The sequence below is a fragment of the Solanum dulcamara genome, chromosome 4 (assembly GCF_947179165.1).
Source record: "Solanum dulcamara chromosome 4, daSolDulc1.2, whole genome shotgun sequence".
NCBI lineage: Eukaryota > Viridiplantae > Streptophyta > Magnoliopsida > Solanales > Solanaceae > Solanum > Solanum dulcamara.
This window is the reverse complement of record NC_077240.1, coordinates 28531323-28544961: the sequence shown is the minus strand read 5'-3', so window position 1 is coordinate 28544961 and position 13639 is coordinate 28531323. Positions and strand designations below refer to the sequence as shown.

At 33.5% G+C, this 13639-nt stretch overlaps 1 long non-coding RNA gene across 1 annotated transcript; it reads right to left on the bottom strand.

The window, feature by feature from the left end:
• Positions 1-2595: 2595 nt before the first annotated feature.
• LOC129887194 (uncharacterized) lies at positions 2596-11670 on the bottom strand. Its single transcript, XR_008766303.1, has 3 exons — positions 11058-11670; positions 4841-4893; positions 2596-3544 (listed from the first exon to the last, which is right to left on the bottom strand). It is a non-coding gene; the product is annotated as an uncharacterized LOC129887194 (long non-coding RNA).
• Positions 11671-13639: the final 1969 nt, after the last annotated feature.

Here is a 13639-nt window from a genome sequence, read left to right as displayed (position 1 = left end):
TTTACCTCCCTTCTCCTTTGAAATTTTTAATACTCTATTAATCTATTTCCTAAAATGTCTAGCAGCAGCCAGGCCCAGCAGCATAACATAAGGGTTTAGAGTGAAAACTTAAAAATCCTACTCTCTTTTCCTTTTACAATTTTGTTCCACTTCCAAGTTCCAAGTTCCAAGTTCAGCCGAAGAAGCGGAAACTTCAAGCCTTTAAGCTCACGTTGGTTTCTCAGTTCTCACAAAGTCACAGTAACAGTGAAGGCTCAAGAGCAACCTTAACTCCTCAAGTACAAGATTGTTAAATTTCCAGAAGGTTTGTAAGAAATTTTTCGAATTTTAAGTTGAATTTAAATTGTTTCCTTTTTTGTTTCAAATGTTTAAGTTGTTTTCTTTTCTTTTTCGAATGTTTAAGTTGATTTTAAGTTGTTTCCTTTTCTGTTTTGAATTTTTACCTTTATTTTTTCTTGTCCGAATGGGTCCTAAACTTCTAATATTTTTCAGATGAAAAGGACAGTTACAGAGGTTGAAGATTTGGAGCTTCCTAAAGATAGTACAATAACACTAACATCTGCTATAACTCAAGCACATGGTAATGCTCCTAATACTTCTTCAGTGCGTAAACCTCGTAAAAAGCAGAAAAGAACTATTCCTTGTAGAAGAAGAACAGACCCTAGCCCTAGGGATAATGGTAGAAGAACATCTAAAATTTGGGATCATTACACACAGTTTATTAATAAAATAGGGAAATTGAGGGCAAAATGCAAGTACTGCCCCAAAGACTTGGCTTGCCCTTCTAATTATGAGACTTCTAATCTTTGGGGACATTTGCTTAACAAGTATGAAAAATACCCTTTTAAGACCATTGATAGGAAGCAGACAACACTCAATATTAAACCTATTAAAGAAAGGGGGCAAGGAGGTTTGGAAAAGGTTGTTTATAATGTTGTCGAAGTTAGAAGGGCCATTGCCGAGTTTGTTATAATAAATGAACAACCATTTAGAGTCGTTGAGGGGGAAGGCTTTAAGAGGCTAATGGCGGTTGTTTTACCTAATTTTGAGTTACCTTCTCGCATTACTATTGCTAGACAATGTTTAAAAATTTATGAAGAAGAGAAATAAAAGCTTAAAAGGCTTGTTAAAGATCAATGTGTTTGTCTTACTAGCGACACATAAACGTCAATCCAAAATTTGACTTATATGGTCATTACTGGTCACTGAATTGATTATCAATGGAATATGCAAAAAAAAAATCTTAACTTTTTTCAAACTCCAGATCATAAGGGTGAGACAATTGCAAAAGGAATTGAAGCTTGTTTGTTAGAATGGGAGATCGAGAATATATTCATTGTGACACTAGATAATGCATCAGCTAATGATGCTGCAATCAGGTACTTGAAAGGGAGAATTAATGATTGGAATGGTGTCATCTTGGAAAATAATTTTTTACACGTTCGGTGTAATGCTCATATCTTGAATTTAATTGTAAAAGAAGGATTGAGTGAAGAAAATGAGTCCATTTCTCGGGTAAGACGTGCTGTGAAATATGTTAAGTCTTCTCCTGCAAGATCTGCTTCCTTTAAGTCATATGTTGAGAAGTTAAACTAGACACCCATGGCCTTTTGAGTTTAGATGTTGAGACGAGGTGGAACTCTACATACTTGATGTTCAATACAGCTATACAATTTGAAAAAGCCTTTTCACGAATGTATATTGATGATCATAAGTACTTTAACTATTGTCTTGAATTAAGTGGAACAACAGTGCATTTATCTTCGGAAGATTGGAAGAATGTGAAAGTCTTTCTCAAGTTTCTTGAGATTTTCTATAAAACCACTTTGAAGTTTTTGAGTACTTTGCATGTTACTTCAAATTGTTTCTTTCATGAGCTTTTTAATCTTCAAAGCATAATTGTCCAGTATTCGAATTGTAGCGATTCAATTTTGACTGATATAGCTAGGAAGATGAAAATTAAGTTTGATAAATATTGGGGTGATTTTAAGGATATGAACATGTTGTTATTTGTTGCCATTGTGTTGGATCCTCGTTATGTGAAGTTCCTTTTTAACAATTTTTATGATCTTGTGGAGGGAAATGGAAAGTCTACTAAAGTGGTGAACACTTTAAATCGCTTGTATAATCATTATAAGAATTCTATTTCTAGGCCTTCTAGTGAAAATATTGGAGATCAAACTAGTATGATGAGTTAAATTAGTGCAATCAATAATTCTAATGTGTGGCAATCGCAATGGGAGAAATTTCTTGAAGATGAGAATGGTGGTGATAATAAGTCTGATCTTGAAAATTATTTGATGGATGATCTGGAGAAGATTAAGGATTTCAATATCTTGACTTGGTGGAAATCTTCATCTGAAAGATATTCTTTTGTCTCTAGGATTGCAAGAGATGTGCTTGTTATTCCTACATCTACTGTTGCCTCGAAATCAGCTTTTAGCACCGACGGTTGGATACTTGATTGTTATCGAAGTTCTCTATCGACAAAGACGGCTGAAGCTCTTGTTTGTTGTCAACAATGATTGCGGTCAACATCTAAAGAATGCAGGCTTGAAGACCTTTTAGAAGAAATTCAAAAACTTGAGATCGCTGAAAAGGGTAATTTTACATAATTAACTATATGAATATTTGTTTCACTCCCTGCAAATTACTATCTTAGAAAGATAGTTGTTGAAACTTTGAGCTTTCTATGGTATTTTAGCTAATTGTTGTCACTTTAATATGTGTTGCTACACTTTAATATTGAGAGCTCGAAACTGAGCTGCTGCTGCTGAACTGTGATGCTGCCACAGTTTCAGCAGTGCTGCTGCCGCTGCTGAACTGTCTGAATTTAGAAAAAAATCCCTTCTTTGTTTGATCCACTGTTGCAGGTTTGCAGATGCTGCTAGTTGTTGGATGTTGCAGGTTCCAACTTCCAAGTATGATTGTGTTGGAGCTGTGTAGGTAGCTGTGTAGTTGAGGTACATGTTGTTGGGTGTTGTTGTTGCTGGGTGCTGCATCACTGCATTGTCTGAGAAGCTTCATGGGGTTATTTATACAAATGGAAAAACTCCAAGAGTAGCTCAACTGTTGTTAGATGCTGAAGTTGTTGTAATTGTTGGTTGCTAAAGATGTTACAATTGTTGGATGCTGAAGTTGTTGTTATGTAGTTTAAGGATTTGTTGCTGGATGTTGCAGTTTGCTGCAAGTCTGCAGCTCTGCAAGGTGTTGAAGGTTGTTGGGTGCTGTTGTTGTAGATGTTGCAGCTCTGCAATGTGTTACAGGTTGCTAAGAGCTGCTGCAAGGTGTTTGCACCATGTAGTGCTCCCTTTGGATATGGAAGAACTTCATGAATTAGATCAACTGCTGCAGCACTGCAAGTCTGCAATGTCCATTAGAAATCTTGAAATTTGTTAATGGTGTTGGTCAGCTTGTTCAGCAACTCTTGGATGAACCAAGCTGTAGTTCTTGGATTCTTCAAGTTGTTTGAAGTTTGGTGGTGATGGAGAACACCATGAGGGGTCATATTTAGCTTTTTGGATACTGCAGGTCCTGGATGTACCTGCACAAAAGAAGCAAACAATGAGAGAATTCCAAATGTAAAGTGTTGCAGGTCTTCAGTGTCAGCAGCACAACACCACAATACTCTAAATTATTCAGCTGTGCTGCTGCTGTTAAATTTTTTTCAGTTGCACTTTAAGTTTTGGGCATAAGTTGTTTGACTTATTGCTATATTTGTTGGCTGAGCTGCTATACCTTTATGTTTTTAGACATTTAATGCCTAATATCGTGATTTCTTTTGCAGATTATCCGGACACTGTTTTGAGCATTGATTAGTTTGGACTTTGGAGCTTAAGGTAAGGAAGAAGGTCGAAGTACTTTTGATTATATTATGGATTCTCTAGTTACTTTAGTTTAAATATGTAATTTTTTCATTTTAATGGACAAAGTTGTTTGTATTTTGGAACATCTGTTTGACTTGTTCTTTTAAATTTAAAATGCGTTGTAACTTGTAAGTCTATCAGCATGTCTTTCCCTCAATATGCAGCAAAATTTGCCCTTGTGGCCCGTGAATTGTCTCGGTTAGTCATAAATCGAATAACCGAATCAAACCGACAATAACCTAACCTGTGGTTATTATTTTACTTGATTTGGTTATGATTTTAGACATTTAATAACCAATTAAATTGATTTGGTTATGATTTTAATCAATAACCGATCCAAACCGAACCATGAACACCCCTAGCTATCATGATAATAATATACTTTAAAAAGATGGATTTATAGAGAAAAAATGTTATACAAAGGACCAATTTTTTCTATTGGTTTCCCAAAATTTGATTTCACGTACGTTATACCAATCTAATAACTTGCAAATCATTACTTATTTTTTTTATTAATATGACCTATGATTAGTAAATTTAGTAATTGGTATGTTTAAATAAATTTAAACACATATTTAAATATTTTATAAAATAAAAATTGAATATATATATATATATATATATACACCTATTACTTAATTACTTATCCCAATATATCAAAACTTGAATCATAATATGATAATTAATAGAATAAGTTAAAACCAAAATTAACTATGACTTAATAACGCAGCAAGAGAAAATTCGTAGAACCAATACCTATCTTATATTGTATATATGTCAATTCCAAAAACTTAATCATTGCCTCAATCATTCATAATAAAGAAAACTAAAACTTGTCCCCTTCCTAAAATAAAAAACGAACAGTGACCAATTTATCACCTAAAATTTCTTGAAATTTCCATTCCTTTTCCCTCAATTCAACAATACAATATACTAATATAACCTTGTAACATTACAGGGATTTCGGTGGTTACCTGAAGCAATTTGAGCTGCTTCCATCGTCCACAGGTATGTTCTCGTCTTCTCTCTTTTCTCATTTCAGTTATGCATAGTAGTGGACAAATAAAATATTAAACCCTATTCCACTTTATTTTAACAAGTACTATATAAGATAAGTGGTATACGGTATAAAATAAATTATCATTTTAGCCCACTAACTAAATTAATTAGCTAAAGTTATCCTCAATTAAATAATCGTAGTTATCGAATAATCCAAAATACACATTAAAAATTTACAGAATGAGTCTTTTATTAAATAAAAAATTCTAGTACTCAAAACGACCTAATGAATCGTTACAGTGATATTAAGAACAGAGCCCTTCATTCAAGTCTAGACTAGAGGTTGTACCATAATCAGAATAACCATTGGGGTAAAATTCTTTTAAGAAAATGCTCTAAATTAGGTTCTAACGGGAGGAAAAATTCCAATATCTAGAACATTGAGATGTGTCTTGGAGGAATGGAAAGATGGTAAAAAGAGTCATAGATGAATAGTCCGCAAGGGCACAAAGATGAACTTTTTTAATGACTCATGACTCCCTCATGATGTAGCCATTAGAAGCATGATCCAATGCCTTTTGGGGAAAGAGGATGAGATAGCGAAGGTTAGCAATCTTAGAAGAAATGGCAACTGGATCTGATTGGCCTCTCAATACCCTTACCCATTGAAATAAAGGCTAGTATTAAGACTACCCATCTTATGCCAAATAATGTAAGGGAAGACAATCTTATTTGGGGACTAACAAACAATGGCAAGTTCACCACTAGTAGTGCTTATATCCTCATTTATAACCATTCATCCCACGACAATAAGAAAATTTCCAAGAAAAATTTCAACTGAGTATCAAGAATTCTTGGCCCAAATAAAATTAAAATCTTTCAATGGCTCATACAACATGAAAGGCTCCCCACAACTCAATACTTGCATAGGATAGGAATTGAGGAGAACCAAAACTGCAACTTTCGTGGACATACAACTGAAGACATTAATCATTTTTTCTTTGGTTGGCCCAACTCTACTCAATTCTGGACAACTGTTATTTCTAACAACACTTTAGTGCAATTTGCTATAGCACCCAACCTCACTATTGAAACTTGAGGCCAATTATGGAAAGCAATTAAAAGGAAGCCTTATAATGCACATCTGCCATGGGAAGCCATATTTCCTTACTATTTTTGGAACATTTGGCTCCAAAAGAATGATAAACTTTTAATAAGAAAAAGGAATACATCTCCTTCAACAATGTACTTTATCAAGCCACAAAGTACCACCTCATCATCAGTCACAACAATGCTCCTAATTGTCAATACACAACCATTCTTGTTAATTGGGAGCCCCTCTAATCGGAAAGTTCAAACTTAACACAAATCAATTAGGACAAGGGACTGAGTGGAATCATAAAAATCGCAAAGGTGATTAGGTCTTAAGCATTATGAGCAAGATTCTCCATAGAACTCAAAGCTCTTTGCCTCTAACTGGCAATCAATCATAACCTAATTTTTTTTAAAGATTAACCTGAATTCTATGAAAGTTTAGATATGCTAAAACATGACAATTTACTCTACACTAACATTGCTCTTGAACGTAGATCCTTAATGTAGAGGCTAAGAGAAGCATCAGTGACACACATATTCATGAAACAAAATAGAGTGGCGGAGTTACAATCCGATTTCGAAAGTTAAGTTTTAAAACCTTTTCATAACTAGGCGAAAAAAATCATTAAATTAAAAAAATAGGAATTTAGAGTCGCCACTTAATTTTAGGAAAATTAAGAAACTATTTAAAAAAAGAAATTTTGAAAAGAAATCAAAGTCGAATAACAGTTCAAGCAACCCTCTAAGAAAGATTTTACGCACCTTAAAGGGTTTGCTAACATGCGATTGACCGACGGATTAAAAAAATTGGCTATTTTTAAAGAAAATTAAAATTACTTGTAAAAATATTTGTTAGAAATGACAAAATCTTTTGTTACTTGTAAAGTTTTAAAATAATTTTAAGTTAACAATTTTATCCATACTCAAGTTTTTAACTAAACGATTAATTCAAAGACATAAACGGGGATTAAAAGAACCTTGTTCAATAACTATGAAAGGATATAGGCGATCCTTAAGTCATTCTTACAAATTCCTAAATTTGGCTAAAAGACCAACTAAATTAGTTTTTAGAAAACTTACATTAGAACTAACGAATATATAAATAACATGAATGAATGAGAAAGTGAAATAAAGATAAAATCGTTGTAAAACCTCTAATTTTCCCATTGAGGATTCATCTTAGTTAATTAAAAAAAAAGTCAAGAAGTTAGCAACAAATATCATGAGTTCACAAAATAAAGAGCTAAATAAAGTAAAGAATTAAAGAAAAGGACAAAGAAACGATCCAATTAATCAAAATACAAAATAAGAATCATATCCATACGATTTTGCACTTCTCAACAAATACCATATGTTTCATTATTCTAAGTGGGTATTCAATTTTGGGTAATGAAAAACTTGTTATTCTTAACTCTTGGGCTCTGAAATTCCTATATAACTTAAGTGACTCAGTAAAAGCTTTTTCTATTCTTTTATTAACTGATTTATGTATCGGATTTCATTCACCCCAGGGTTGGGAATTAATTATGTGCTCTATCTATAAAGATTTTGGATTTGTTCATAATGATCAAATTATAGCTGATCTTGTTTCCACCTTTCCGGTCCTTCTCGATACAATTTTTAATTATGTGCCCATTTCTGTTTCACGTAGCCATTCATCAAATAAGACCGTTAAGTCTATAATTTCAATTATTTTAGCCCTTTAGGGCTGCTGCTGCGATTTGCTACCATTTCAGGTTTTCACTCTACGATATTAGCTTCCCTTTCAAACGGCTTGATGGAGGTTGATTCGAGTAGAAGAGCATGCAAAAGATGCGGAGTCCAAATGGACTCGAACAAGAGAGTTATGCAAAGAAAAACAAAGAGAATAAGGATTAGTAAATAGGAGATGACAATGACCAAACAAAATGAAATAGCATAAAAATATAAACTGCAGGCCATAGTGATTCAAACCATACCATATTCATCACTGAATTTTAGCAAACCAAATAAAACACGTCAGGTAAAGCATATAGGAAGGATTTATAACAGATTTGGACACTTTGCGCTAGCTGGAAATTTAAATAAAATGGCCTTAGCCAAAATCAAAAAAATATTGACTTGAAGAGTACAAATAACAATTGATTCATGCTTCAACATATATGAAAGAACTGGAAAAAAGAAAACTAACTATCTAGTCTTAAGTAAGCATTTGAACAAGTATACATAAGAAGCAAAGTATGCAGCACACAATAGAGAAAATCAGTATACATAAGACGCAAAATATGCAGCACACGACAGAGAAAATCAGTAACTATCCCAATATATAAACAATCATAAAATCATCTGACATTCATCATCTGGACAGAATCATCTTAAAATCATACTCGATAAGGATTATGTTTTATGCTATCTCAACACAACACAAAACAGTGGCTACAAATAATAACTAACTGAACAAACCAAAAACCAAATAATGTCACTCTATTACACTGGATAGCTAAATCTTAACATGAACCCTCAAATAGGACAGCATATTTATATCTATAATAGCCTTTTAATAAAGGAGTCACTACTACATTTCACAGATTTCAAATGGACCACACATCTTACCACATGAGTGAATACATAATTGCAATACTTGTCTATATCCATTTTAAATAACAAACAGGACCGTAAAAGAAGGGAAATGAAATTTAGCTCAAGCTGAAATAACTTTAACTGCAAGAATGACAAATTAAATCACGTTGAGCATCATACAATAATGAAGAAAGGAGACGGGGAAAATGAAATTCGAACTGCTCTACAACTATCTCCAGGCTTAGAACAAACCATCCCCTCTAAACTAACAAATTAACGATTAAACCAAGTAATAATTGATAGAATGACTGCAAGAACACTAAACTGATCTCTCTTCTAGTTGAATAAAAATCAAGCAAACATATATATAGGTGTAGCAGGGTCTAACTGAGTCCTTAAACATATTTTAGCTAAGGCTACACGCCCAAATATCTATGAATAAATAGAGAAGTCATGCACCAAATGAACATGCATTCACTGTTAAAGACGACAAACTGAAGATCATGAATTTAAACATAATATAGGCTACTGTGATCATCGTAATTTCAACCAACAAATCCAATTTTATAGCTTCAACCTGTAGCATGCAACATTACTATTTAAAGATATATGATCTGTAATTGGAAAAAAACGACAATCTAATATACCTTTAATCACGAGAAATTGATTTTAGGCAAATTAAAACACGGACACAAAGTATAATTCCGACAAGCAAAAATGACCTTCTAAGATAACTTATTTAGGGTACAATAAAGAGGAACTAAAACATTTGAAACGAGAGATGTGATTAAACCAAGCCATCTAATATGAGGGTGAATAGTATTATCTTCTTTATCCTTAATCCATCTACACACAATCGTTAATGTGAACAAATACCAGCAACTTATTTAAGATGATACGCTAAGCTTATTGGAAAAGATTTAGAGGAATAACAACAACAACATGATGCATCTTGGTATTTTCTTAATAACATTTAAAGAACTAGTATGCCGCAACTTTACTCTAACTAAAGGGAAGCATCACAAGGAGAGTTGGGACATGAGAGTGATCACTTAAACTACTTTAATTTTAGTATACAGTTAGAGGAAAGGCCACTGGAAAGCTAATCAATTCAAGTATTTCACACACTAAGGTAAAACTTTTAACCAGAGAATTAAGAAATAAAGGGTGGGTGGGTGGGTGAGGGGTGAGCCTAGAGATGAAACCAAAACAAAGTAAAGAAATTTCCAATAGTTCAAATTTCAATTCATTGTTCTAAACTAAATCTGGTGCTTCCTCTACGTGAACTCAGCATGTATCTAGGCATAACGGGGAATCATTTATACTAAAATACCAATGAGAGCATCAGTAAAGAAGGAAACAAGTAGCTAGCATGATATAGAGGAAAACTCATCAAGACCTAGACTAAAACAGTGAGTGACGAGTTGATTCGAGAAAAAAAAATACAACTCGGCCTCCATGACCCATCTCGAAATGCAAGGAGATAGATAATTGAGTCCAAATTGGACTCCAACAATAATCACATGAAAATAAAAAAAAAAAAAAAAGGGAAATTAGCACATGAGGAGCTCTTAATCAACCCATGACTAGCTAATAAATCAATTCTCTATCTAAATTAATCATAAATTTAATCAAACATACGACGCATTAAATAAGAATTTTGTCGAGAAAAAAAAAATTACATGGATAATTTGAAATATTAAATTTGCTTACAGAACTTCAGGCAACGAAGTAAACTTTACCAAGGTTGATGAACTAGAAATATATTAACCAATGTATATTCTTCAAAACCATAAAGAGAAGCACGAGAACAGGGGCATACTTTCAACAATTAATTTCAAATAAAAGGAGTAACAATCTTTTCTAAAGTAATATCATGACTGCATATTCATGAGATCTTTGAGATTCAAAAGACCAAAAGGTTATCAATAGAAAAGGGAAATCATGCTTGACACACACTCAGAACTCCGAGCTAGAACAGTGCCGAATAAGGATGCATACTAGTACTATACGATACATGACACCACTGATGAAAGTATGGCTAATACTTAATGAAATGCAACAAAAACTACCAACTTGAGCCAACAACTATCAACGACTACAATCAGACCTTAAACTTGAGAAAGACGATTTCGAATTTTGTCTAAATGCTAAAAATAACTAGTAGATGAGCATTTAAGTATGCAAGTAAAGAAAACTTGAAGCACTGGAGAGTAAAATAAACATGACAAGAGCTCAAGCTAAATGAAATCATGGGCAACCTGATGAGGTTATCAAAAACAGTGAATGAAACGCAAAGAGAGCAAAAATTAAAACACAAATCAAGATACTCAACATTCTTCGTAATAGCAAGAAGAACATAAAGAACCCATAATCGATTGAAACAGAACAATTAAGCTACTGAAAATACTTAAAGCATAAGAAATATACCAAGACGAGAAAGATAATCCCTAAACTAATCATCTACAAACAGCTAACACCCAAACATGATTCTAAAGGAAAGAAATAGGATTAAAGGAAAAATGACAAGAAAATTACCTGATTCTGGGCAGCGAACCGGAACTCGAGCTCTAGGACAGCCGAGGGAGAGAAAAACTTTCTAGAAAAATTTAAAACTCCCAAACAACGGGGTGTTCTTTTCTTAGCCTCTCAAAAAACCGTCCCCAAAAAACCTATTTTTTATGGTAAAAATCTCGTCTCCTCCCCCTCCTCCTCGAATCAGTGAAGTAAGGGGCATTTATAGAGGAAAACTAGGGAGATTGGGGGGGGGGGGGGGAATTCGGGTGAAATTTTTGAGATTCAAATTCGAAATTCAAACCTTTCTTTTGAGATAAGATTCGACCACCTGGAATTAGTATGAATTGGAACAAATTCTCAACGGCTTGAGAATGAGAACTGACGATTTCAAGTCGAAGAACCAGTGAGGTGATGAGATTAAGACAACTACATCTCATCTCGAAGGTTCCGCTTACGGAGAGGATAAGGAAGAGGACGCGTATGTATGTATAGGGTGTGTACTCGCGTCGCTCTTCTCTGAATTGGAGTTCTGCGCGTGAGTCTCATGGAAAGAGAGGAGAGAAAGGGGAAAAGGGTTACATGGGCTGGGTTTAAGGAAAATTGGGCCTGATTAATGGTCCTAAATTGGATTCAAAAATGATCTTAAAGTTGACTCAAACAAATAGGTAAAGGGACCAAGTCCCTTCGGAATTTTTCATTCATAATTCGAATCCGATGACTAGGATACGAAGCTAATCCAAATTTGTAACGACTCATTAGGCCGTTTTGAATACTAGAGATTTTTATTTCATAAAAGACTCATTCCGTAAATTTTTAATAGATATTTTAGACTATTCTATAATCACTGTTATATAGTTGATGGGTAACTTTAGATAACCTATTTAATTGGTGGACTACAATGATGATTTAGTTAAAATAGCATACCACTTGTTCTATATTTATTAAAATCATTAAGTGAGATTGTAACTTTTAATACCTAATTAATTAGAAAAAAAAGAGAAAGGGAGGCGGAAAACTTACCTGTCGGACGAACGAAAGATGGACAATTAAAAAGTTTGAGGAAACTATGCCTAAACCAATGTATTTCATATACTGGTAGGGGGGCATATGATTAGTATTATTATGTTGGAATAGTGATCAGTAAATTGTGGGTGAAAAGGAATGGAAGTGGTGGTTTTATAGTTGTTGCAATAGTGGTTTCTTTAAATTGGTAGGTTTATTGTCTATAGAATAATCAAGGTGCAATGATTAACCAATGATAACGTAATGATGAGAAAAGAATTTGGAGGAATAGATATGATGGAATTGATAGCAAAGAGTAACGTCCAGCAATTGTTTTTCTTGGTATGTTGTTAGTTCGAACCAACTGGTTTCGTAACCAGTTGGTTCCTTAACCAGTTGGTTTCGATCTTAATTATTATTATTTTCTTATCATATTATAAATTAAGTTTTAATTTATTGAGATAGGTAATTAATTATTAGGTGTATTGCATTATATGAAAATTATTAGAATTAAGTTATTTGTAGAAATTAAAACTTAACCTTACACTTGAGATTTAGGAAATTGATTATAGTAATATGAGTGTCTACAGATTCACTTGCTTACGAATATTGTATACTTGTTAGATTGGAAACATCCTGAGGCATTGAGGAAAGAAAAAACATTGGTGAAATAACTTGTTTGACTTTGATTCTTTGGTTGAGGTAGGTTATGATTTATTCTATATCATAGATAGACTCTTAATAGTGATTGATAGTCATTGAGTAATGTGAAGTTTACTATACATTTAATTGTTATGGTTTGGATGGTTGATATTTGTTGTGATTGGTCTGCAATCCCAAGACCGTGAAATCCATAATCTTGAATTTACCCTATTAAAAATGATGTCTTGAATAAAGAAGACTTGATGAAATATTGTTAATGAAGTGGAATATGATAATACAGAATGATAAATTAATTATATTTGGAACGGGTGTCACGTTTTGACACGGTATATTTAAATTGGGTGTTACATTCCGATACGGTATATTTGGATCGGGTGTCATATTCCAACACAGTATATTTGGATCGGGTGTCACGAGCCGATATGATATTATTGGATCGGGTATCACGATTCGGCACAGTAATATTAAAGAAAAATAAATTAAAATGACCTAATGCTATCCAACCTCCAATAACTCATTTTCCAAAAGAGCATGATGTGGAGGCCTGAGTCCTCATGTGTGATCTTGATATTGTTGACTGTTATGTAATTGTTCATTGTGTTGTCACTTGATCTTGATCTTGTTGGTTGCCACATGTTAAGTGCTATGATTGATTTCCCGCTATTACTTTATGCATATTGATTTCTTTTTTGAGTCGGCCAATGATATATACTCAATACATGTTGTTCTGTACTGATCCCTACTTGTTTTTTTCTTTATTTTATTTTGTAGAGTGCAACGAGTGTTCCATCGACTTCGACTCAACCTCAGCTCTAGTTAGTCTCCAGTTCATCAGATTGCAGGGTGAATTATCCTTCTAGCTCGTGATGAATTCTCTCGGTCATGGCATGGTGTCCTTAGTTTTCAGACACATTATGTTATTTATTTATTCTGGTGTT